The following is a 24,147-nucleotide window of genomic DNA, read 5'->3' as shown; positions in this document are numbered from 1 at the left end:
TATGTTAGTGCAGAATACCTTCCACTAGTTGTGACGTCCTTGAAAGAATGAAAATGTTTGAGTTGTACTTGTGTGGTGCATAAAGTTACGTTAAAAAAAAACTCAGCAATGGAAACAAAATGCAAAGAGTACTATTCGAAATAAATTGCCACCTCTTTAGGGCTAGATGAATTCAAATAATAATAAGCAAATGAAGATCGGGCATACAAGATAGATGTTTCAGCTCCCACTTGAAAGCCTTGTTCACAAAGATTGCGATCAAAGCTCCAGTTGAACCAGTTCTTGTTTTTCATTTTCATGGTTGGCATCTAATTTTAAACTATTTACCGTGCCTCTTTTGACCAAACCAGACAGGCTGCCATCAAACTGTTCACTACTTCAATGCAAATAATTGGAGGTTGGCAAATACATTTTTCTAATAGGAATATAGTAGGTAACGAATAGTCAAACACTGACGCATACAGTTACAGCAGGCATATTTATCTTGGAATTAAGCACCATGCCTATATTGTCTAGTAAAAAAAGGACAGCTATCAAGGAAGATTAGGATTATTTTTAAGCAAAAGTAATTATACCTCATATACTTGAAGCAGATGCAGCGCTTCTCAAGAATCACGTCCAAACTGCACACACTAAAACATTAAGCTGGGATATTCGAAAAGACAAGTACATGTTTTGCTCGCCAAGTGACTTTTAGTGTGCTCAATTATGTAAAGTGTGCTATTATATGATTAATGTAATTTGCTAATGTAAAGAAAGAACAAGCCAGGATCTCTTGCTTCATATATATGCACTGAATCAAGAAGGTAATTAAGCAAGAAGAACACCAGAAATAAACATGAATATTTGTGTGCTTTCTGGCATAAAATAATTCTCATGTAAGCCACATAACATGCTTTCCAAAGCACCCCCTACCTTAACTTACAGCTGCATCACATGAAGGCACTTTCTAAGAACACACATGCTTCATGATCATTCACTGTGTTAGTGACTCCCACTGAAGTAGACTGAGAACATATCTGGGCATTGCATTCAATAGCTGATGTAAAGTGAAAAGACTGCTGCTTGTAGGTATGAATGAACCAAGTGAATAAGCAATATAGGTTCTCAAACTTCTAGTAGTAAGTGTGGCAGCACTTACTAAAAACATATTGCAACTAAAAATTGCAACACATGATGAAATAACTGAAATAGATAGGGAGAGTTTAATAGACCAATAAACAGGAAACTGCAAATTCCCAACATTTCTGAATACTTTTCTTCACATGTACTCACCTCATAAGCATGACTTCCCTTAATGCTCGAACCTCTGCCTTAATGTCATAATTGCCATTCTCGCTGCTTCGCTCATGCTGACTGACATCTAGCACAAAGGTTAGGCAAAAGTAGCTGAGCACGTGCATGTGTTGTGAGGCAAGCTGCCCACATCTGGTAGCCACATGCCAATTTGTCAGAGTAGATGAAAGGGAAGCCTCGTGGGTAAACCATAGAGAAGACGGATACCTTAGTTCAATGATAACTGAAAACACCAACATGGAAAATTTGGACAGCCCACAGAATCAGCAGAATTGACATAGTTTGGAAAAACTGAAAAGAGACATTATGATATTTATGTTACACAGGTTCCAGTCAAGTTGAAGATTTTCACTTTCTAATAAACTTATAAGACAATACATGACCAGCAATACTGTATGGAACCTAAACAATTTTAATAAGGTCACCTAGAAGTCAGGATTGAGAAGTGACTGAATTGAGGATGCTAAAATGGATGAGGTGGAGGCAGATTGTGAAGACAGGTCTTAAAAAATTAACATTCAACAGACACTTAAGTTGGCAAAGATTGGACTCAATGTTCAAGAAGAAATTGACTAAGATAATTTATTGGTATACATACATGAGAGAGCAGCAACAATACAGCAGAGATAACTGTCATGCAAGAGGAAAGGACGTCAGTCTAAAAATTAACATTTGATCAGAAGAATGGTTATGCATGGGCTCAGGCTCACGTACAATTCTGTATGGTACGCATGATGTCAGAGCTGCATCGCATAAGGAACTGTGGCCTTACATGCCTCGATTATGAAATGATGTGGGCCAAGAGAGGTACAATTAAGGACAGCATCAAGAGGGGGCCTCCTCCAAAAGGAGAACGGTAGGGAAACGGGGCGAGAAAGATTTTCTACGCAACAGATACAGAGTCATATGAGTCATAGTCATAGAAACCATGACCTAAGGAGCTGCACAACAAGGTATATAAATTCAAATCTCTATACAGTTAAACCTCAGTATAATGAAATTCTCGATATAACGACGTATTTAACTTATCATAGCCTCTTCTCCATAGAACACCATGCATTTAGAGCCTCAATATAAAGAAGTGTGTTTGTGTGCAATTTCAATATAACGAAATTTCGCTTCTGCCGCAGAGGAGTGCCAATTGAGACAATCAATGGTAACTTCCGCGGACGCAGATAGTCAAATGACTGAATTACAAGCGGCTCCTTGCAAACGCACCTCTCAAACTGCGTGCAGCGCGACAAGAACAACAGCTTGGAGCCGCATCATGTTCCGTATAAATTAAGTCCAAGTGCGATCAGATCCTATCGCGCCCCGCGCACTTGTGCTTTAGGTGCGAGTGAAAGTGTGCGAGAGTGAGACAAGAAAGATGGTGGCTTCATAAGTGCGGCCTTCCCACGCGAGTAATGGCAAAGTGGGGAAGGAAAGCGAGCTCGCAGTAACGCGATCAAGCGCGCGCGAGGGGGCGGAGTGGAGGGGGGGGGGTAAGTTGGCGCGCGTCTCGGCCATGACTGGCCGAGACGCGGCTGAGCGCGGCTGTAAGCGCGGCTGAGTGCATACGCAGCCGCGCACCCTGCTCTAGAGGTAATCTGCTGCGTGTGGAAAGAGCGGGCATGCCAAGACGGCGTGGCATCACGTAAGCTATTTTCCCGCACGTTTAGTATTGAAGGTTGCGCAATCTCGAGTTTTGATGACCCGTTGGAACGAGAAGCAGACGAAGCATTCGCTCCCAGCTGCCGACGCTTTTCATGATAGCGTCGTCGCAGTGCGACCGGGCGACGCTTTGGGGGCGGAGTGCACGCGAAAGCATGGCGTCACTTAATTCGTACCGCTGATGTGAAGATATCAACGTGGCATGAAACCGTACCATTCGTCGCTGACTCCTATATATGTCAAAATAAAATGTTTTCTTGCATGGCCCCTTTCCGTGCAACAAAAATAGATCGGCGACTGTACTCATTTCCATAACAGATCGAATTTCAATAGAAGGAAATTTCTTTATAACGAAGCGAATTGCCGATTTTACCCACTTTGTTATATCAAGGTTTAAGTGTATAACGAAATTTCCTGTTCTCTACACGGGGGTGGCAATGTGGGCTTGTTCGTTGATCGTCATGGAACGGCATGTAGTGTAGCGCAGCAAAAACAAGAACACAAGAAGAAATGAAACAAAGACACAAGCGCCTAATTATGTCTGTGTGTTGCTTTTTCCTGTGTCCTTGTTTTCGTTGCATTACACTACATGACATTCAATACTTTCACTGTCACATTCATGAGCACTGAAAACCTAGAATCAACTAATATCTTGCCTGATTTGCCATAATTAAAAAGAAAAATGTGGGTATAGTAGGTCTAATTGACTTCTGGTGATTTGAGTATCACTGACATATAGCTTTTAAGAATGTTTAATCATTTCTTCCGTTAAGGCAGAGTACATGCTCAACTGCTACAACAAGTGTGAACGTAGGCAAGAACGACATTTTTGGCTCTTGCATCAATTTTATGGCATGTTGCGTGATCTAATCAAGGGGTTTCAATTTGACGAAGTTCTCGATTTAACAAAATAAAGCCTCTCATTCCAATAAAATTTATTAACTAGACTTACTGTACTTTATAACCAAAGTACTGTATAACTATAAGCAGCTACAGCCGCCATGAGTGGCGAGCAGAATTGAAATGAAATTGCTTTAGTCGAAACACGCCGAGCGCTGCTGCTAAAGTACGCGCCACATGCATTGGGCAACTGCGGGAACCGCGGTACCACACGCAGTTATTCAAAGCAGCACATAAAAGTGCCGCGGACTCAAATTGGTTAGTAAATGCATTCGGAACCAGTCTTTCGATTACTCAATTAATATATCAGCCACACACTCGCATAGCACAGCCACGTGGCAAACGCGGCCATGCGGACGCTTCACTATGCGCGGATCGGCTGGTTGCAATATTGGGGCACTCTATGGGTGCATGTTTAAAGCACAGCGTTTTTTGCCTATCGCGTGATCATTGCGGGTGCTCCATGGCTGAGTGTATTGCATGGTACAGAATTGGCCCCAGTACCAAAAGTACACAGGTAGGGCGGTCCGTGCAGATGAAGTGTGAACGCGAGCTCAACATAACCACGTTGTCATTATTCTGTAGCAATTATTTATGCGAAAGCGTCAAATGGCCCATTGAACAAAAAAGCTGGCGTCTGTCGTCTCAGCGAAACAGCACCTCAAATCCCATTGGCTGCGACCACGTCACGAGCGCGCCTCGACGAAACAGAGGGGGTGAAAGGGTACACCTGCTGTCGCTATAGTGCACCAGGTGTTGCGTGAGGGGAGAGGGCGTCGCCGCGACGCCACGTCATCCTTGCTCTCGCAAGCCGCCGCCCGGTCCGTATCTCCCCCCTCCACTGGGCTTAGCTGCTGCGCGTGCCTGCCGGCCTTGGTGGCCACTGCTGTTTCCTGGTCTCTGGTCGTGCAGCACGTCGTTGGCATGCGGTGTCGGCATGCCAACACTTCAGTCTTCAATCTGTCGTCATCATTGCATTGTCATTTCAAATTAGTTGTAATATCACGCCGTCGGATGCTGCCGCCTTCACGCTGTGTAGTAGATACGCAGTCATTGCCATTCATGCACTCATCATCCCAAAGTCGTTATGCCTCAATCGTGATGACTCTAGAATTGTCATCCCATCGTCGATCATGCCATCGTTGTCACCGCATCATCATACTGTTGTCGGCATTCGACAGATGCATTACACAGATTAGCATTACCTTTTCAGCTTCTAGAACAGAATGCACGTGGTGATCTACTGCAGTAATATTATGAGAGACACTTGGGCAGAACAATTGCTGGCCTCAATCGCCAAGCCTCCCTGTAACATCAGTACCCTAGCAAAAGAAACTGATAGAAATTTCTACAAGTCTCTTAAGAATATGTATAGGTTGTACAGGTTCTTCTAAGAGTGATATATATTCCTACCCGACCCATAAGACTCTTTGCCAGACTGGCAGGCAGCAGATAGATTTCTCTGTGCTGCTTACAAGATCAAATAGCATGATGTATCAGTCTTTTAAACCCAGATAGAGATTATCATATGACATACAGAAATCTGATTGAGGCACTGATAAAGCATGTTAGAAATAGCACACATGCCGGAGCCCACAAGCCTGAAGAGACGTTTTTAAAGTGAACTGAATATACAACCCTGAATGCATTGCCTGCCACGTGAACAGATTAACACAGTTGGGATATTAGAGTATCAAATAAAAATGAAGTGTGTAAACTGTGCAATTATCAAAACGTTTTACAGATTGTATGCAGATATATTATTATCCTAAACAGGTTTCAACATAAATTAAAGAACACGTTTTCAAAGCACAGCAGCGTTACTTAGCCTGTGAAACTACATTGGGGATGTTGCATGAGAAAAGTATCCGTCCATATTTGTAGCAGGTGTGGTCCAGTTCTTTTAGTACAAAATTACATTTACAAATTTTGCGAGACGGATGTGCAACATTTAATGCATATCCAAAACAGGATTACTGTCATCATCATCATCACTATATTTATGTCCACTGCAGGACGAAAGCCTCTCCCTTCGATCTCAAATTACCCCTGTCCTGCACCAACTGATTCCAACTAGCACCCGCAAATTTCCTAATTTTGGCGCACCACCTAGATTTCTGCCATCCTCTACTGCACTTGTCCAACTGTTATCTAATCTGCGCATTACATGACCTGCCCAGCGCCATTTTTTTCTCTTAATGTCTATTAGAATATCATCTATACCCGTTTGCTCTCTTGTCCAAACTGCTCTCTTTCTGTCTCTTAAAGTTATACTTAGCATTCTTCGTTCCATCACTCTTTGCACGGTCCTTAACTTGTTCTCAAGCTGTTTTGTCAGTCTCCAAATCTCTGCGCCATATGTCAGCACCCGCAAAATGCACTGATTAAGTACTTTCCTTTTCAATGATAATGGTAAGCTCCCAGTCAGGAGCTCACAATGTCTGCCATATGCGATCCAGCCCATTTTGTTCTTCTGTGAATTTCCTTCTCATGGTCAGGGTTTCCTGTGATTAGTTTACCTGGGTAGACCTACGCCTTCACAGACTCTAGAGGCTGACTAGCGATCTTGAACTCTTGTTCCTTTACCCGGTTATTCATCATTATCTTTGTCTTCTGCATATTAATCTTCAGCCCCACTCTTACAGTCTCCCTGTTAAGGTCCTCAATCATTTGTTGTAACTCGTCCGCAGTGTTGCTATATAGAACAATGTCATCGGCAAACCGAATGTTGCTGAGGTGTTCGCCGTCGATCCCTACTCCTAAACCTTCCCAGTTTAATAGCTTGAATACTTCTTCCAAGCACGCAGTGAATACCATTGCAGAGATTGTGTCTACTTGTCTGACTCCTTTCTTCATAGGTATCTTCCTACTGTTGTAATAAAGTTTATTTACAAAAGCAAAACAAAACACTTTCAAGACTGTGGATACTAACTGTAGCTCTAACATGTCAGGCTGAGTTTGTGAATGCCATAGACACTACCAACGTGATTTCATTAAAGCTAGTTTCTGGGCTAGTTGGTGCATACTTGATTTGAAAATTATAACAACGCTAATGCATCCATCCACAAAGGAACAAGGACAAGACACAAGCAACATGACTACAAACATGACTAGGGTTTATTTTACACTCCATCGTCTAAAGAATAGGCTAGCAACTTTAGCCACATTTAAACAAACACATGAGGAAGAACACAGACTGAAGTACTAACTTCACCATGCCCATTTGTGCTCACAGATGCTGTATAGAACACCAGGTCTAATTGGCACATGCTTTTATAATATTACAACTTCATATGAAGCTATTTTCTCTAGACTATGCACTTTTGCATTCATCTCAAAAGTGTTGTGATATGTGACAGAACACAAGTGAGCTTGTGCAAAAAGAACAAACTGGCATGGCACACTGACAGGAAGCAAGGAAACAGGACAAGCATCACTATTGGTACAAGATCTACAGCAATATACCAGAACATGACAATACAGCAATATTATTTAAGCAAAAGTGAGTACAGATCTGAGAACTTATTCAAGTAAGAACATGGATTTACCATTTTTAAAACCACATATTCATGAACAAAAACAGCTAAACATCAGTGCACATATTGCAAAATCAGAAGACACAGTTCTTCACTGGGTGCTAGTTTAACCACCGCACGTCGAAATGTGTAAAAGTAGTTTAACCTGTGTAGCCTTCAGCACGCGACAGCAAAGAAGAGTATCAGAACAGGCTTCATATATAGTGTTTGGAGTCTTTGATTCAAACCGTAATACATTGTTAAAATAAAATTTCAGAGTTTGCTAGTTTCATTCAGAGAAAAGATAGTGTCTTAGTCATGCCGCCACAGTTAACGGATGAACTCGCACCAGCTACATTGAGTAAAAGGAGAAAATAAAGTGAGGAAGACAGATGCATGGTGTGAAAATGATGCTGTTGTATCAAGTAGCATAACTGCTCACTTAACATTCAGCTGCTTTCCATGCCTCTGCATACAGACTGAGAAGCTTTACCTCTTCACCATCTGCTAGTGAAGCACTGTTTGTTCACTGTGATCACCCACTCAAGGCAGTCACGTGGTTGAATAGGGCCCTTCGCTACATGTAAGGACACCGACCCGAAACTGTGCATAAGTCCTGTAAAATATTGTCATATTGTCATGTTTTGGCTACTGCAACTGTTCATCAGCAGCTGCATCACTACTGCCAACATGCAGACCATGCAATTCCCCAAGCACCTAATCAACAAGAGTACAATAATGAAGAGTGGCAAACTGGGCTAGCTGGTTCATTAGGAAAACAAGAAGCTATCGCAAGAAAAAATAAACACTCTAGAATTTTGATGGCTCTGGCTTGTTTAATATAGTCAAACATCAAAAAGCTGATTATTACAGAACGCCATAAAGCGTGGTGCACTGTTACCAACTGTTGTTTTTTAAAGCTATAACCTGTTATTACCAGACATTCACGTGCCATGGCTGAAGATTCTGTTCATCGTTGCCATGTCTTGAGCACAGGAATTAGTCTCTTTCATAAAGGTTTCGTATTGTCCATTCAAAAATATTGTTGTCTATTTCTATAAACACATAAAGGCGCATAACTTCGCTGGGTGTTACGTAAACTAGTGGCTCCTCTCTTCTGACGCAGACTGAAAGGTGCTTTGCATGGAGAATTTCAACAGGAAATAGTTTCTTGCATTTCAGAATTATACAAGAATTCGCTCCAGTAAGAATTCTACAAATGAGAGAAAACACACCTGAGAAGCTGACAAATGCACTGTTTTTAGTCTTTATAGTTCAAGTGTACTGGAGAGAGTGGAATGTTTGTTGGTTGATGACCATTCGGTAATATTCAGTGACACTAGTTGAGTCACAGCCACGGTTGTGGACTACAGCCTGTTTTTCACTTTCATCCAAGTTCAGGCACACCTTTCCAGTGCCTAACAAAACTGTCTGCTGACCAGCTCTCCTCTCCTGTACGCCAAAAAAACTCACTGCTTCTGGTGAAAGATATAAACTAGCTTTAGCTGCCTGTAACTTTCGAGCAAGTACATAACATTCCAATACTTGTAAAGGAACATCATTAGCTCCGCTGAACAATTTCACAAGAAGTTCATTTCCGCCTTCAAATACAAATGAAGAATGCGACCAATGAGGTCCTAGTTTAGCCGCACTTTTAGGAAGATGCAGGATTTGGTGTACATTGTATGTCATTGCACCCAATCCATACAAAGACTGTGTTCTCACAACAAACTCCGAGAGAAGATCAGATGATCTCATTATGGTCACCTGAAGTGACGGTGTTTAGTAGAAGTGTATAGACACCCTCCACAAGCAAACTGGAATGTCTGACATACTTATCCGGCAAAAAGCCATGAAGGCATGGTAATGAACAATGAAGAACCCACCACTTCCATTCACTAGCTTTCCAGATTGTGAAGTCTGATAATCTTCGTGGTGTACGTGTGAACCAATTCGGTGGCTTGATTGCCAATAACCTCCTATTTAAAGAGGCTAAACTTTGTTGTGAACCAATGTAAACATCTTTTCTCTTTTAAATGTGATCACATTTTTATTCTTTTTAAGCTGTTGTATGGTGTATATTTGTTCCAACAACCTTTCCTTTCTGAATCCTGGGCTTCATATTTGATTTATATGTATTGTCTTTTGTGATAATATAAATGCATTATTCCTGACTCATTTTTTAGGCAAATGAGGAAGCTTGCTTCTCCTTGAAGCACATTACACCTATACAACACACATAGATACTGATAGACTATAGATCTGGCAAACTAATACGAGTACACTATTACACTAATAAAAAGAATACACTAGTAGACTTGTACAAGCAGAATAGCACAGATACGTCCAGAATAAAACTAAAAGTAATTTTGTCAGTGTATCAGTTGTATCGTTTCATAATGCAATAGAAAAAAACTGATATAATTTTTATTAGGTCGCCCTATCAGATTTTTTGCTAGTGATCTTTCAGTGTAAATGCATATCAACTTTTTGACTAATGCTAATAACTGAACACATGGCTTTTTGTGCTGCAAGTTTTCTTGGACTCCTGCTTCCCTTAAACTTATACTGTATAATATGCTTGCAAGATCAAAACTGGAGTATGCTTCATCAATCCTGGATACACCGACAAAAAACATAACTCTCATGTTTAGTTGAAGCCATACAAAAGCAACCTGTAAATTTTATTGTAGCTGCTTATTCCCATACCGCAAGCATATCAACAATTAAAACTTGCTTTGATTGGCCAGGCTTGTCAACAAAAAAACTTACCCATTTATTTCACAAATTCTCAATTGAAACATAGTTATTACCTCCTTGTGTCTCATTGAGAATGAACTACAACCTCAAGGTACAGGTGCCAACTTGCCAAACCAATCTTTACTATTCCTGTAAAAGGCAGCCTCAGAACACACACACGCACACACACATATATCAATGAGCTACAAGGAGGTAATAAAAACATGTTTCAATTGAGAATTTGTGAAATAAACAGGTAAGTTTTCTTGTTGCCTAGCCAATCAAGGCAACTTTTAATTGTTGATATGCTTGCAGTGTGGGAATAAGCAGCTACAATAAAATGTACAGGTTGGTTTTGTATGGCTTCAACTAAATATGAGAGTTTTTTTTTGTAGGTATATCCCAGATTGATGAAGCATACTCCAGTTTTGATCTTACAAGCATATTATACAGTATAAATTTAAGGGAAGCCGGAATCCAAGAAAAGTTGCAGCACAAAACCCCATGTGTTCGGTTATTAGCGTTACTCAAAAAGTTGATATGCATTTGCATTGAAAGATTATTAGTAATATGAATACCTATGTACAAGGTGCTTAATAAGAACAGAGTGTTCAATTTTGTAGGTAAATGTGTTAAAAGGACTAGTCATGATATGAAAATCTCTTCATTTTACTTTTACCACCCCACCTTACCACCACTTTACCTTTACACACACACGCACACACACACACATATATATATATACCATGGCACCCATTCCGTAACTTTAATGCTCCATACGATAGAAAATACGATAGAAAATTGGGCAAGTTGTTGAAGCTTCATGGCAGCTACTGCATGACAGATGCCGACAAAAGTAATAGAACGGGACAGGATAAAGCACTATCAAATGAAGTTTATTGAAAGAAAACAACCAATACATAACACACATCACGTGACCAACACCCGGCCCCCTAGCACATGCAGATACATACCAAAACAACCTTCACATCACCGAATGCACATGTTTTGACAGCAACACACATGTCACGGCTGATTAATCAACGTAAAAAAACAATTACTAAGGCACAATGCAACTCAGTGGCTTTACTTAAGATCTAACACGGCAACCTCGCTATCTTGCGGCGAGATGGATTGCTGGCTAACACATAGTGAGCCTTTCTTTCTAATGTGATAAGCCTCCATTAATTCATGTGAGAGCTTTTCACAGTGTGTGAACAGCAGAATAGTACTTTCAAAAACTGTATGACGCCCAATGCTGCAACAATGCACAGAAAGGTGTGGATGCGCAAAAACCCTTAAAAAAACTATGGTACTTCCTTAGTCGAATGTTTAAGCACCTTCCAGTCTGACTGATATACATTTTGTAGGCTTCAAGAAAAAGGAATCGAATAAACAACATTTCGTGTGCAAGAGACAAACTGTATGCTATATTTCACTTTGCAGTCCTCCCTGCTCAGACACCCGTTGTGAAGAATGTGCTTGTTTATTGCTTCACATATTCCCTTCAGCTTATCTTTAAGTGAAAACCCAATCCTCTCCTGGAACTTAGAAGCCACCTTTTTCTGCCTGTGCGACAATTAATAGAGGGGATAATGGCAACTTTGTTCCGCTCTTGCTCCTTAAGCTTCTTCCACCCTGGTTGCACCTTAAGTTCCTTAACGTGTTTCAAGATAAATAAACCACTGAAACTGAATAACCTGCCTCATTAAGCCTTGTCACCAGATTCCTTACACTTTCAAGAATAAGGTGAGGATAGCTCTTGGTTGGGGCATCTCTAATTGCGTGAGTGGCAATACTGTACTTAATAAGTTTTGAATGGCTAGGCTTATAATCAAGAAGGGGCTTAGAAGTTCTCGACTGATATCCCCAGCATACGTGATCCCACATAAAAGTAAGCCTGATATAAGAAGTTGCAGCACATTTTTTTTTCTGGAACTTCTAAAGTGAAGTTGAAACCTTGCTATTGTTCTCTAAATAGCTTCAGTACTTCAATGACAGTTCTGCAAAAGTTATCATTTGCTCATGAAAAACAAATATTCATCCACGTATCTGAACATTTTAAGAGCAAGCCCACTCAGGTTTTGATTATTTTCTGGTCAACATAACTTAAAATATTACTGAGCACTGGTGCAACACCGGAACCTATGCAGATGCCAGCATTCTGGACACATATTTTACCTTCCCACCAGACCAAAACTGACCTTAAATAGAAATCAAGAAGCTCCAGAAAGTTTGCAACAAGAATTTTACACCTTTCAGCAAATTCCAGCTAACCTGTTTGATTGTGTATGCAGTCCTTAACAAACTGCAAGAGACACACCTGCGGCAAAGAATTGTATAGATCTTCTGCATCTATACTAAAGCCTGCCCATTTTCCCAGATTATGCTCCTGCAGGAAGTGTACAACAGTCTGAGAGCTGGCAGCAAGGAATTGGTCGTTGATTCCCAGCCTGTCAAGGTGTGTCTGCAGAAATTCTGAAACATGAAGCCATCATTTATATTCCGACACAATGGTTCTGAAATGGATTCCCTAAGCTTGTGTGTTTTGCACTGAAGAAGGCGCATAAAAGAAGACCTTTTTCCACCTTAACATCATTTGAGACTGTTGTCAAAGCAAACTGATTCAACTTCGTGACAGCTCAACATTTTATGTCAGCTATATTGGTATAAATTTCATTAAAATTTATGTCAGTGGCTGACACACCCTCCTCAAAAAGTGCTTTCCAACATGACAACACAATGCCCTTTTTTGTCTCCAAGAAACCTCCAAGTTTCTGCCCCATACGTTAGCACAGGTAGAAGGCAATGATTTTATGCTTGACTGTACACAATTATATATATATATGTACTTTGTATTCACCATCCAGGGCCAGGGAACAAGAGAAGCCAGACACCACTGACCAATTTCTGACTAAAAGAATTAATTTTTGACCTTATACATCTTGTTTTTACTGTACATGTCCCTCACCTCCATCCAGGTTCCCAACATTTATATCTAAAAAGCCTGTCTATCACCACATACAGGGTCTGTCCTGAAAGTAATGTCAGTAAATTTATTGTGATGTGACTGTATGTCAGAGCGCTCTAACTGGTTGAAACTAGTAGTGACGGAATCCAGCTAAGCAGCGGTCCGTCACTCAGTGTGCTCCGAACATCGGAGAGTGTTGGATGGGCCTGTTCGTGAGAGCTGTTTTTTATTCTTGTGCAAGTGAAAATGCAGCGCTCATTAGAACAAAGATTTGCGATCAAGTTTTGTGTGAAACTTGGCAATATCGCTGCGGAAACTGTAACTATGCTCAAGACTGCTTATAAAGAACATGCCCTGTCAGATCACCAAGTGTTTTGGTGGCACAAGGCCTTTTGGAAGGCCGGGAAGAGGGCGATGACAAGGACTGCGCTGGATGGCCATCCACGACCACTACGACTGACAATGTGACACGAGCGAGGGAACTGTTGAACTCAGACCAACGATTAAGTGTTCGTTTAATGGCCGACATATTAAACGTTCCGAAAAATCAAGTTCATGAAATTGTTACAAACGATATCGGCATGCGGAAGGCGTGCACAAAAATGGTTCCAAAAGTGCTCACTGACAACGAAAAGTCACACTGCGTTGAAACGTGCCAAGAAAATCTCAACATGTGCAAACGTGAGCGAAAATTTTTGGACAATGTCATTACAGAAGACGAGACTTGGCTATTTGAATATGACCTGGAGACCAAAGGCAATCATCCGAGTGGCACACACACACTCGTCCCTTCCCCAGAAGAAAGCCAGGATGAGCAAATCAAAGATCAAGATCATGCTCATCGTTTTTTTTTTTGACATCCACGGACTGGTTCATCATGAGTTTGAAGAACCTGGAACCACTGTGAACTGCAAATTTTATGTGGATGTCCTCGAAAGACTGAAACGCAGGGTTCAACATATCCGGCCGGACATTGCACACAACTGGAAGTTGCACCACGATAATGTGCTGGCCCACAGTGCCTTCATCGTCACTGACTACCTGGTTAAAGCAGGGGTGCCAACGATCCCCCAGCCCCTGTACAGCCCGGGCTTGGCTCCCCCCCCCCCCCCCCCCCCGACTTTTTTCTGTTTCCATGCCTCAAAACACCCCTGAAAGGCAATAATTTTGGGACAGCGGACGTGATCAAAGCAGCTAGCACCACAGCATTAAAGGCCATTCTGGAGTAGGTCTACTGCAACGCATTCGAGAGCTGGAAGTCTCGCTGGAGCCGATGTATTGACGCAAAAGGAGAGTATTTTGAAGATTTTTAAACTTTTTGTAACAACAAATTCAATAAATGATTTTTAATCGCCTTACTGACATTACTCTCAGGACAGACCCTGTACATGCACCTTGAAGGTATGTATTTGGAAAGCATTTCAACCTCTGCTTGCTTTTCTGGCATGGAATGAAACGACCTTTTGTCTCCAAACCACTTACTTTTAAACTATTCCATTTGGTTCATTTTTCTAACTTCTGCAGAGTTGCATTCACAACTTTCATAGTTAACCGGTTCCGTTTTCATTCTTGCTTCCTAAAATATGCCCTCCTGTCATGCATAAATTGGAAGGCCTTCTGTTAGCAATGGGTATTGTATTTCAAGACTATCAGTGCAATGTTGCATGAAGAAACCTATTCTTGGAGTGAATTATTGTTCAGCTTGATATCATGATACTGCTGCATGGTTGTTATTTAACTCTGCAAGCGAATGGTCCTGCCATCCTACCAAGAGTGCATTTCATGGGTATTACTCTCTTTCTTTTGACATTAGCTTATGAGGCTCACAGATATGTATCTATGTCAACAATAACACCTGACATCTAATCTTGTGCAACATGCACTACATTTAATCAGATAAAAGTTGCATGTTTTGTCTCTTGGACCAGTCTGCTCAGTGGTAGGAGGTCGAGACCACAAATAGAATGGCTGGCCAAGATCTGTGGTGTATGCCCGTGTTATGCATCTGACAAGATTTCATGGTGGCAAGAAGACATGTCAGACATGATGTGATCTTTCTAATTATTGTGCACAGAGTTATCAGCATGATATTATCCTTAATGCTATAAAGAGTACCTCCAGCAAGCAGTCTATATGCTTATGCCTTTTTGTTGCTTATGGCAACAAAATCCAACATCCTTTGAAACATGCTCATTTGCTGTCTGATGCACAAAATGAAGAACGCTGCCTTCTCTAAATTTATTAGCAACAAGAAAGCCACTCTGGAAGCAATTATATACATACACAGCAACACACACTAAAACCTACAAATGAAAAAAAAAACACAAACTAGGCTAACTATACAAGAAACCTGACACCCAACAAGTGTGACATGTTACTCAAGTATGCACATTCAACCTGAGTTAGAGAGATAGATGGTTGACTCCCACACTCCTGTGCATGCATGTGGATATGTTAAGCCTCAGCTACTCTTTCTATATCATAACTATCCCCATGTTTGTGAAATCTGGTGTACAACCGCAAGAACAATGATGGCTTGACAGGTGGTTCACCTTTCAATGAGTTCTATAAGGAGGATGCATCAACTCTTCCAGCCAATGTACACATTACCACATGAAAGCAGCAGCTTATAAACAGCAGAACACCATACAGCACAAATTATATATTTGCCACGTGTTATTAAACTTACATCATTAAAGTACATTAGAATTGGTGCTAAGGCTGGTGCACAATATATGCATATACTTTAAACAATCATAAATAATGCAGGAGTTTGGAATATGATTGACTATTCTCGGAACTGCTTTGATAATACAAAAGTCAAGGCTTTGTTTTTGGCATCACCCACTCCAATTCGACTTTTTTTTTTCCAATCGAAGCATTGGCAAGGTTTGTGCCATGCGCTTCGACCGCGACTTTTCCTTGTTCGCGCACGGCCACGACCATAATACAAGAAAATCGCCCCAGTAACGCAGTGGTCCCTGCCTACTTTTTCATACACTTTACCGCAATACATTACGTATGCTTCACCGCATAACATGACCGTATTGCGGCAAAGCTGATTTTATGGAACTGACATTATGTAACGGACCCCACGAAACACAGAACCTCTTAAAAACTTCTTGAAACGGCTACAAACGGCTATAGACGTCTTGGTCTATGATAAGACTGAAAATAGAATTTCTTCTAAACATAACCTCAGCACTTGGAATATGCTAGTATATATTCTATCTGCGGCAAAACCCACTACTGGTGTCACTAAAGTCTATTTTGGTAAACACATTCAGAATGTCTAACTCAAGAACTTTTCTAGATCTTTTTGTCTAAAAGTGCATAAAATGCCAAAGGACGTGTTAAAAGTGCGGTTACCGTCGGCCGTCAGCGTTAGCGAATAAAAAACGCCACAGACACATCGAACTCGTTGGAAGCAACATAAGTTAATTGGCTTTAATGTTAAACAATTTCACACCAGAACTTCAACAATCAAGGGCGCGTTATTGTTTTCCATACGGGGCGCGCACACGACGCCTGGAAACCATTCTATGCTCGCGCAGCAGGTATACTGACAGCAGCAGGAGCGAAACGCCGGCGTTGTACAGCGGTGTCGCAGAGCCACCGCGCTGCGATCACTTCGGCGGCATAGTCCAAATTGGTCGGATATCTCATTCTGTGCTGAAAACACTGGGAGGCAGGAAGTTTGAAAAAACGGCCACTGCCGCCCGCAATGTCTCGTACATTACGTGGGTTCGTTATGCCAGTTGTGCGTCATTCTAAGCCGTTCTGTACATTTATACTGGATATTAACTGGAGTCATTTAGCTGTGCTGATGCTGTTTGCCGTGTGTTTTACATCAGTGCTTCGTGACATCGGCTGTATTGCCTGTTTTCGCCGACGGCTTACTACCACAATGGCGGGATCTGCGTTCGCCGCCTTCGTGTCTCGGTGTGTCTTTGTACGTACGTCGCACGTTCGGATAACACTTTTTCTGGTAAGTGAAATACATTGCACTTCGTTTTTCGTCAACAATGTGAATATTTTTAGATGTTACCCGCGACAATTCTTGATAGATGGGCTCTTCTGCCCTGCGAGTTTTCGTCATCTTTACTTTTATACGAGGGTTCTGCTTGTGTTCAGCCGTTCAGCACTACCGCGCTCCACGACTTCCTCAACACCAGTCAGAACTTTGCCCTGCTTGTTAGTCTTTGTGGTTAACGTAGCACGAACCAACCGAAAGGAGTGCATTCGAAGAATGGCTGTAATGCGGAACCAGACTGAATTCGCCCTATTTTGTGTCCTTTTGTTCTTGCGTGTGCGCTCGTGTGTGTCAGTGACTATGCAGTTTGTAGCGTTCCCACTTTATAGCAAAACAAAAATATAACTGCAATGTTTACTTCATCTATACAATTCCAATTTAAATCGTCTGCTGATGTACAAATTTCACTTGTGTTTTGTTCTAAATAAGCAGCAAAACCTTTAACCTAGTAGGTGCTTCATCTGGGAGTGAAATCACGACAGCTTGGCATTTGTTAATGAATGACTGTGACTGGGTCACCTTATTTGTAATTGTAAATCTGCCTTTCAACTGACTTGATGCTCTCTCATTTTGTTCCTTTCACTCTATAGATGGCTGGACATCCTTCTTGTACCTTGGCGCTAGCTGGATGACGGGACCTCATCGTGATCAGTGTAAGCCAATGTACTGTACCCTCTCTGGTCCTCCCAGTGCTTTTTATATCCCTTTTTATATGGGTTAAGGCCAGGGAGCGCTTCGTGGTAAAATAGCTAATTGGTGTCTCACAAACGGGCATTTTTTGCACTGGTCCTTTATAAGCTGCCACTATGGACGTCAGACTCTGGAGTTCTGCATAAAGCCCCTTGATAATTTGAAAGTAGCAACACTCTCCTCCTCACGGCGCTTTCCTCCTCGATTCTCCTCGCCCGCCGGCTGCGCACGGCGCGCTTTTCCTCCTGGGCTCCCGCGGACGGGCCGCTGGATTCTATGGAGGCGTGTTATTTTGGGCCAGTTGCGCGCCCCAGTGGGGTTGAAAATTTTGAGAAATGCAAATAACAGCGCCAGAAATGCTGGAGGCAACGTTTACGAGGAGGTTGGTTTTTTCTTAAAGCCGTGTGAACGGGGTATACCGATGTAAAGGGAGCTTTGAGGCTAGTTCTATACTCCAGAGGATTTTTCTGCCACATGGTCAGATCCTTTACTTCGTGCGTCTGATCTAGTATTGCTTGTGACACGTCGCCTTGTGTGTGGCTTATTAAGCGAAAGCCTTAGACCTCTGTTACAAGGTCCCGTTGTGAGCTACAGAAAATATCACGTGACGGAAGGAAGGCGGGAAGCGAACCAAAGCATGTGCAGCCGCGTATGAGAGATGGTTAATGATTAGCAAAGTAATGATCGATTAGTGATTGGATTAAAATTACTTCGGGTGTATTAAGGAGGGTTAAGGTGGATTAAAGTCGATAAGGCGCATAAGGGTGAACGAAGGTGATTAAGGTGCATAAAGGAGGACTAGGTTGGATTAAGGTCGCTGAAGGTAGGTTAGGGCGGATGAAGGTGCGTTGAGGTGCATTAAGGACAATTATAGTGGATTAGGGTGGATTGAAGTGCATGAAGAAGGATAAGGGTGGATTAAGAAGGATTAAGGTGCATTAAGGAGGATTATGGTGGGCTAGGGTGAATTAAAGTGAATGAAGGAGGATTAGGGTGGATTAAGGAAGATCAGGGTGGAATGAAGTAGATGAATGTGGATTCGGGTGGATTAAGGTGAATTAAGGACTATTATAGTTGATTAGGGTGGATTAATGGGAATGAGGAAGCATTAGGGTTGATTAAGGAGGATTAAAGTGCATTAAGGAGGGTTCGAGTAGATTAAGGTCGCTGAAGGTGGATTAGGGTGCATTAAGGAGGACTTTCGTGGATTATGGTGGATTAAAGTGAATGAAGGAGGATTAAGGTCGATGAATGTGGATTCGGTGGATTAATGTGCATTAGGAGGATTAGGGTAGACTAATCTGTTTTAATACTCAATGAACCCTAATTCACCTTAATCCACCTTAATGCTCATTCATCCACCTTAATATTACCAACCCACCTTAATCCAACCTAATCAACCTACATCGCCCCTAATGCACCTTAGCCTACCCTATACGGTCCTAATCCTCCTTTATCAACCCTAATCCACCATAATCCTCCTTTATCAGCCTTAATCCTTATCCATGTACCTTAATCCAACTTAATCCTGCTTACTAGTCCCAATCTACCTTAATACACCCTAAACCACATCTATCAACTTAATCCAGCTCCATGGCCCTTAATCCACCTTAATCTATCCTAATCGGTCTTAAGTCTCCTTTATCAACCCCAATTCACCTTAATCCATATTAATCGACCTTAATCATCCTTGATCCACCTTAATCCTCCCTAATCCTTGTTCATGCCCCCTAATCCACCCTAATCGGTCTTAGTACCCTTTCATCAGCCCTTCACCTTAATGCACTCTAATGCACCTTAATCTTCTTTAATACACTCTAATCAACCTTAATCCTCCTTAATCCACCTTATGTCAATCACTACTGATTCATAAATTAACTTGGGTAATTATTCTCTTATACAGGGTTGGACATGCTTTGGGCCACCTCTGGCATTCCTTGGGTCACGTGATACTTCCAGTTTACAACACGACCTTGCAACACAGAGATCTAAAGGCTTTCGCCTTAAATCTTAAAAAAACACTCAATGTTGACTAGCTAACGCTCATCGCCTGCAATACCACGGGTATACTTGCCACTAATTTTTTTCAGGGCGCAAAGTAGAATCTATAATGCTGCACTTCCGACTGAATAACAATAGTTAGCGACGTGCGAGGTGATGGAGCCACCCCAGAATATTAAGCATACTGAGGACAACCACAACAAAAACGCTGGTGAGCAGGCCGGAAGAATGAAAAAAAAAAGGGGGCAGCATTACGGGATGCTTTGCTACGAGCTATAAGACGCCTCAGCTCGCAAACAACGCTGTTCTTTGTCGGAACAAAGTTATTTCGGCCAATGTCATGCAGCCACTGCTACCTGCGCAAGCCGTCACGCTTTCCTTGTGGTATCATAAAAACGGCATAACCATCTTCAGGCTTCTTGCTGCACTTATATGCGCAACAGCACGGCATAGCGCTAGCACATAGAGCAGGAAACACAGCGTACAACATTCACTACGCCGAGCCAGCCGTGCTCAGGAGGAAAATGGCGCGAACGAAAAAGAAAAACACAAGCAAAACTCAAGATCCCCGCGTTTCCAAGGGCAACGGCAGGGAGACCAATCGTCGTGCAGAAGAACGGGGGCAAAACTGGTTGCCGCGGGGGGGACACGCAAAGGGCGAGGAGGAGGCGAGGAGGTCGCGCGGCGGCGGCAGAGTTGAAAGAGTGTAGTTACTTTCAAATTATCAAGGGACTTTAGTTTTGCAAGACGCCTAGCGCCACCTGCCGTTGCGAAGAGGCAGTAATTGAGTAGTGCGAAGCCCGACTCCCTTGCTAAGTTGCCTATGCAGCTAGCGACTGCGAAACAACGATTTAACTAGATTTTGATCCATATTGCGAGTGTTTTGCGCATTTAACATCCAGACAGAGAGCTATGAATTTCTACGCTAGTCGGACGCGCCGCTGAACTGCCGTAAAGCGCTTGCTGGCAGTCTGATGGCCGAAACGACGGCAACCGCGATAGCTCCGCGCGCTACGAAGAAACGCCGCAATCCACGCTACTGTTGTGTAGCAAATTGCCATGAACGTGAAGGTCGCAATAATAACGTTCAGTTTTACCGATTTCCATCGCGATCGTATGAAGAGGAAAGGCGAGAGCGCTGGATATGGGCCATTCAACCTGTTGTGTAATCGGATTACTTGCATTCCCCACAACACAGCGCCTCGCATGAGAAAGTGCGACAATTTTGTTCTGTAATTGTGTTGCGTGGCTCTGACGGAGGACCGTGGTAACCAAGCGAAAACTCAAGAATCTGCAGCCGCCACTTCGTTGCTAACAGAAAAAACAATGTTGCGAACCATCCTGGTTATGTGCCATCGATCTCCACCTTTTAACAGACGTCCGTCCCCGCTTGACTCAACAAGTGGAACGGAGAGATTTGGCAGGTCAGCTTAACCAAACATTTTGGTTCGTTTATGAATTCAAAATCCTGTTCTAGAGCGTCTTTGTATCGCGAGCTCATTTCTACTTTCGGTATTTTGTATGTCCTGCGCCGATACAACAAGCACGCTTCGCAACGTGCTCAGCCTGCTCGACTGCGTTTTTCAGATGTGAGCAATAAGGTTGCTATAGGAGCACTGGATGGGTAATTGAGAAGTAACGCACGTGTGTAAAGAAAAAAATGTCGCATTTATTTACATTTATTTGTGCGCGCTTGTTGCTTGAAGCGTCTGCGAAAACTTCAAATTAAGGTACTGAGCGATGCTGAAGCTCCTGAGAGAAAGAAAGGTGCAGCGCGTACGCACTGTAGGAAGCTTACTTTCGTTATGATCGCACGCTATTCGCTGTCTTGGAAAACGTTTTCTGTTACTGCCCTGGAAAAGGCTATGAAAGAATTTACTCTGTAAATAATTGCGAGACAAAACATTATGATAAAATACATAAAAATATAGGAGATACTTAAATCTTGTGTTCAGGACATATTCAATATGAACCAATTTGAAATGCTTAGATCTTTATGCTCATATGCCTATAGACAAACTTGATGCTCTCTGTACTTGCGAGTAGCAGCACGCCGAAATAATACTTGAGACTTTATTTTATATTGTACACGTACTTCGCCCTGCTGATCTTCCTTTCCGAGGCGTGGATGGGCGTAAGAAGCTTTCCACGTCCTTGATTTTTAGGAAACCGTGCCTCAACACAAACGAAAGAGAAAGGTCCATTGTGGCCTATGCATCTTCGCTTGCGGACAGCTCTCCTTGCACTACTCAGTTCGCGCCAAGGCTCAGATGGGGGCGCTGGTGACGGGTTTTTCCGCACCGCCGCCTGGGCAGAGTCTGAGGTCTATTATAACCAATTTCTCAGTGCCAGTGTACATACACAGTTCTACTATTAAGTATTTTCCCCCTAAGCCTTACAAAATTTATTTGTAGGTAGTCAGTGCTATGTAAGAACTCGCAAATTAACTCTGTTGTGTCATATGAGTATACCATACATGAGTAAAAATTTGCTACAACAGTGTACATTACACCTTGCTTCCCGAATGCACAAATGTATTCAAGCCAGTATTTGATTAGTTTGGTATTCTAAATGTTTTCTGTGTGATTTAGTTTCTTCACAGGAATTTACTGTACATCATCAGCAAGCACTCTAATTTAAGATCTATGTGTGCTGTAAAAGGTGTGCTTTGCCGCTAGAATTTATAAAACATGGGCCGAGGCTTCCATACAAGGACAAACTTCAATTTCGCTCTACCACCGTCAGCACTTGGCTGGCGCTTGAAAATGAATCACATCAGGTAGCTTGTGCCAGACTGTTTTTTAACCTTATTGTGAGGAGATCACAAAGTGATGTCTGGAGGTGCCTGCGTCTGAGATGTAGATTGTGCTGCAACAGATGTGCGTGTAGAACAGGCATGATGCTGAGGGTTCCAGCTGTTTGCAGAGGTGCTTTTAAAATTTTCTCATAACTGCAATTTTACCTGTGCTGTCTTTTGTCACCTGTTTCAATAATATAATTGGAGGTGTTGTCAGAATTCAGCAATTTATTTGCCCTGGCCCATTAGACTGCCAAATATGACTTTTCACTAGGTGGGCAATTATTCAGCATGGACCATTACTTGAATACACTTTTTGTGTGCAGTCGCTTCTCAATTGCGGGTCAACGTAGATGCTCAGAATTACCTCAGGCAATAGATGCACTGATGAATTTGCTACCTATACGTATCACTTTGCGCTGTCTCGCGCAAACAGCATGTTAACACTTCCAAGACAGTGGACAATGTTATCGTTTGATCACATCATGAGATACTTTCAATTTTGTATGACGCATCATTTGTCTGAGGTATTGCCCTAAGCCAATTAGGGTCACATGAAAATATATCAACAAAAATGATTGATCCAGCTAGGAATGTTGCTTTGGAACACTACTTTATCACCAGTCCTCCTTTGCATGCTACCTGCTTACTCTGTACTGCGTCATGTTTAAGTTTGAAAGAAAGGCAACAGCTAGGCACTGCAAAATGCCAAACTTGCTTTTAGTTCAACAATATAAAACGCTGTTTAACATTTTAATTAAGCTAGTACATCATTTACCTGCAGAGTGGATTACTGTTTTAATCTGATTATATTGTGCAGGAAGCTTCTCAGACTTGTTTGACAGGTTGATAAGTGGCTTTTCAGCCACGAAACACCATATATTAATTTAAAGGCTGACTTTGACTCTGCTATGCAATTTAATGACTATATGCCAGGAAATATATTTGTCATTTTAAACATCATCGCGTACATACCTTAAGATACCTGTAATTTAAGAGAAAGGAGTGCTTAATTTATTTTTAATGTGAGGCAAACTTCTTACTTAGCAGATATTGCTAATTGAAGTTCCAATTTCAATATTCCCATTTCCTCCCTCGCCTTTTTTTCCTCTCTTCTGTGCAGGTATTCCTTGCCTATGTCTACAAGAACCGTCACGTGTGGCCTGTGACAGCAAGCTTTTGTGGGCAGCAAGTGCTCTCCTACAAAGGCTGGCCTGCTCCGGCAGCGGCGGCAATCATCTTCAAGATTTATCCATGATCACCTTTGCTGCTATTTGTCACTCTTGTTAATTACACTTTCTGCATCTTTTCTCATTTATTAGGTAATAAAGTATGAGTATGTGACGTGGTGTGAAGTTGATGTCTTGCTGCATTTTCGCTTGCTATCATCTTTTATGCATGAAAAGCTCATCGTACAGTTTATTAAAAAAAATAACAGCATATTATGATTTATCTTTCAGTTCTGATAAAGTGCAACGTACAAGGAATTCACTAATGGACGATATGCCGAAGAACTGGCCATTATTTCTGCATGATGCTGTGCAAGCATGTG

The 24,147-nt window shown here is 42.0% G+C and overlaps 1 long non-coding RNA gene across 1 annotated transcript; it reads left to right on the top strand.

Moving 5' to 3' along the window:
* The first annotated feature begins 17,072 nt into the window (after positions 1 to 17,072).
* LOC140216657 (uncharacterized) lies at positions 17,073 to 23,939 on the top strand. Its single transcript, XR_011893233.1, has 2 exons — positions 17,073 to 17,760; positions 23,719 to 23,939. It is a non-coding gene; the product is annotated as an uncharacterized lncRNA (long non-coding RNA).
* Positions 23,940 to 24,147: the final 208 nt, after the last annotated feature.

The sequence above is a fragment of the Dermacentor andersoni genome, chromosome 3 (assembly GCF_023375885.2).
Source record: "Dermacentor andersoni chromosome 3, qqDerAnde1_hic_scaffold, whole genome shotgun sequence".
Lineage (NCBI taxonomy): Eukaryota > Metazoa > Arthropoda > Arachnida > Ixodida > Ixodidae > Dermacentor > Dermacentor andersoni.
The sequence above is the reverse complement of the archived record's forward strand: the minus strand, read 5'-3'. Positions and strand labels throughout refer to the sequence as shown.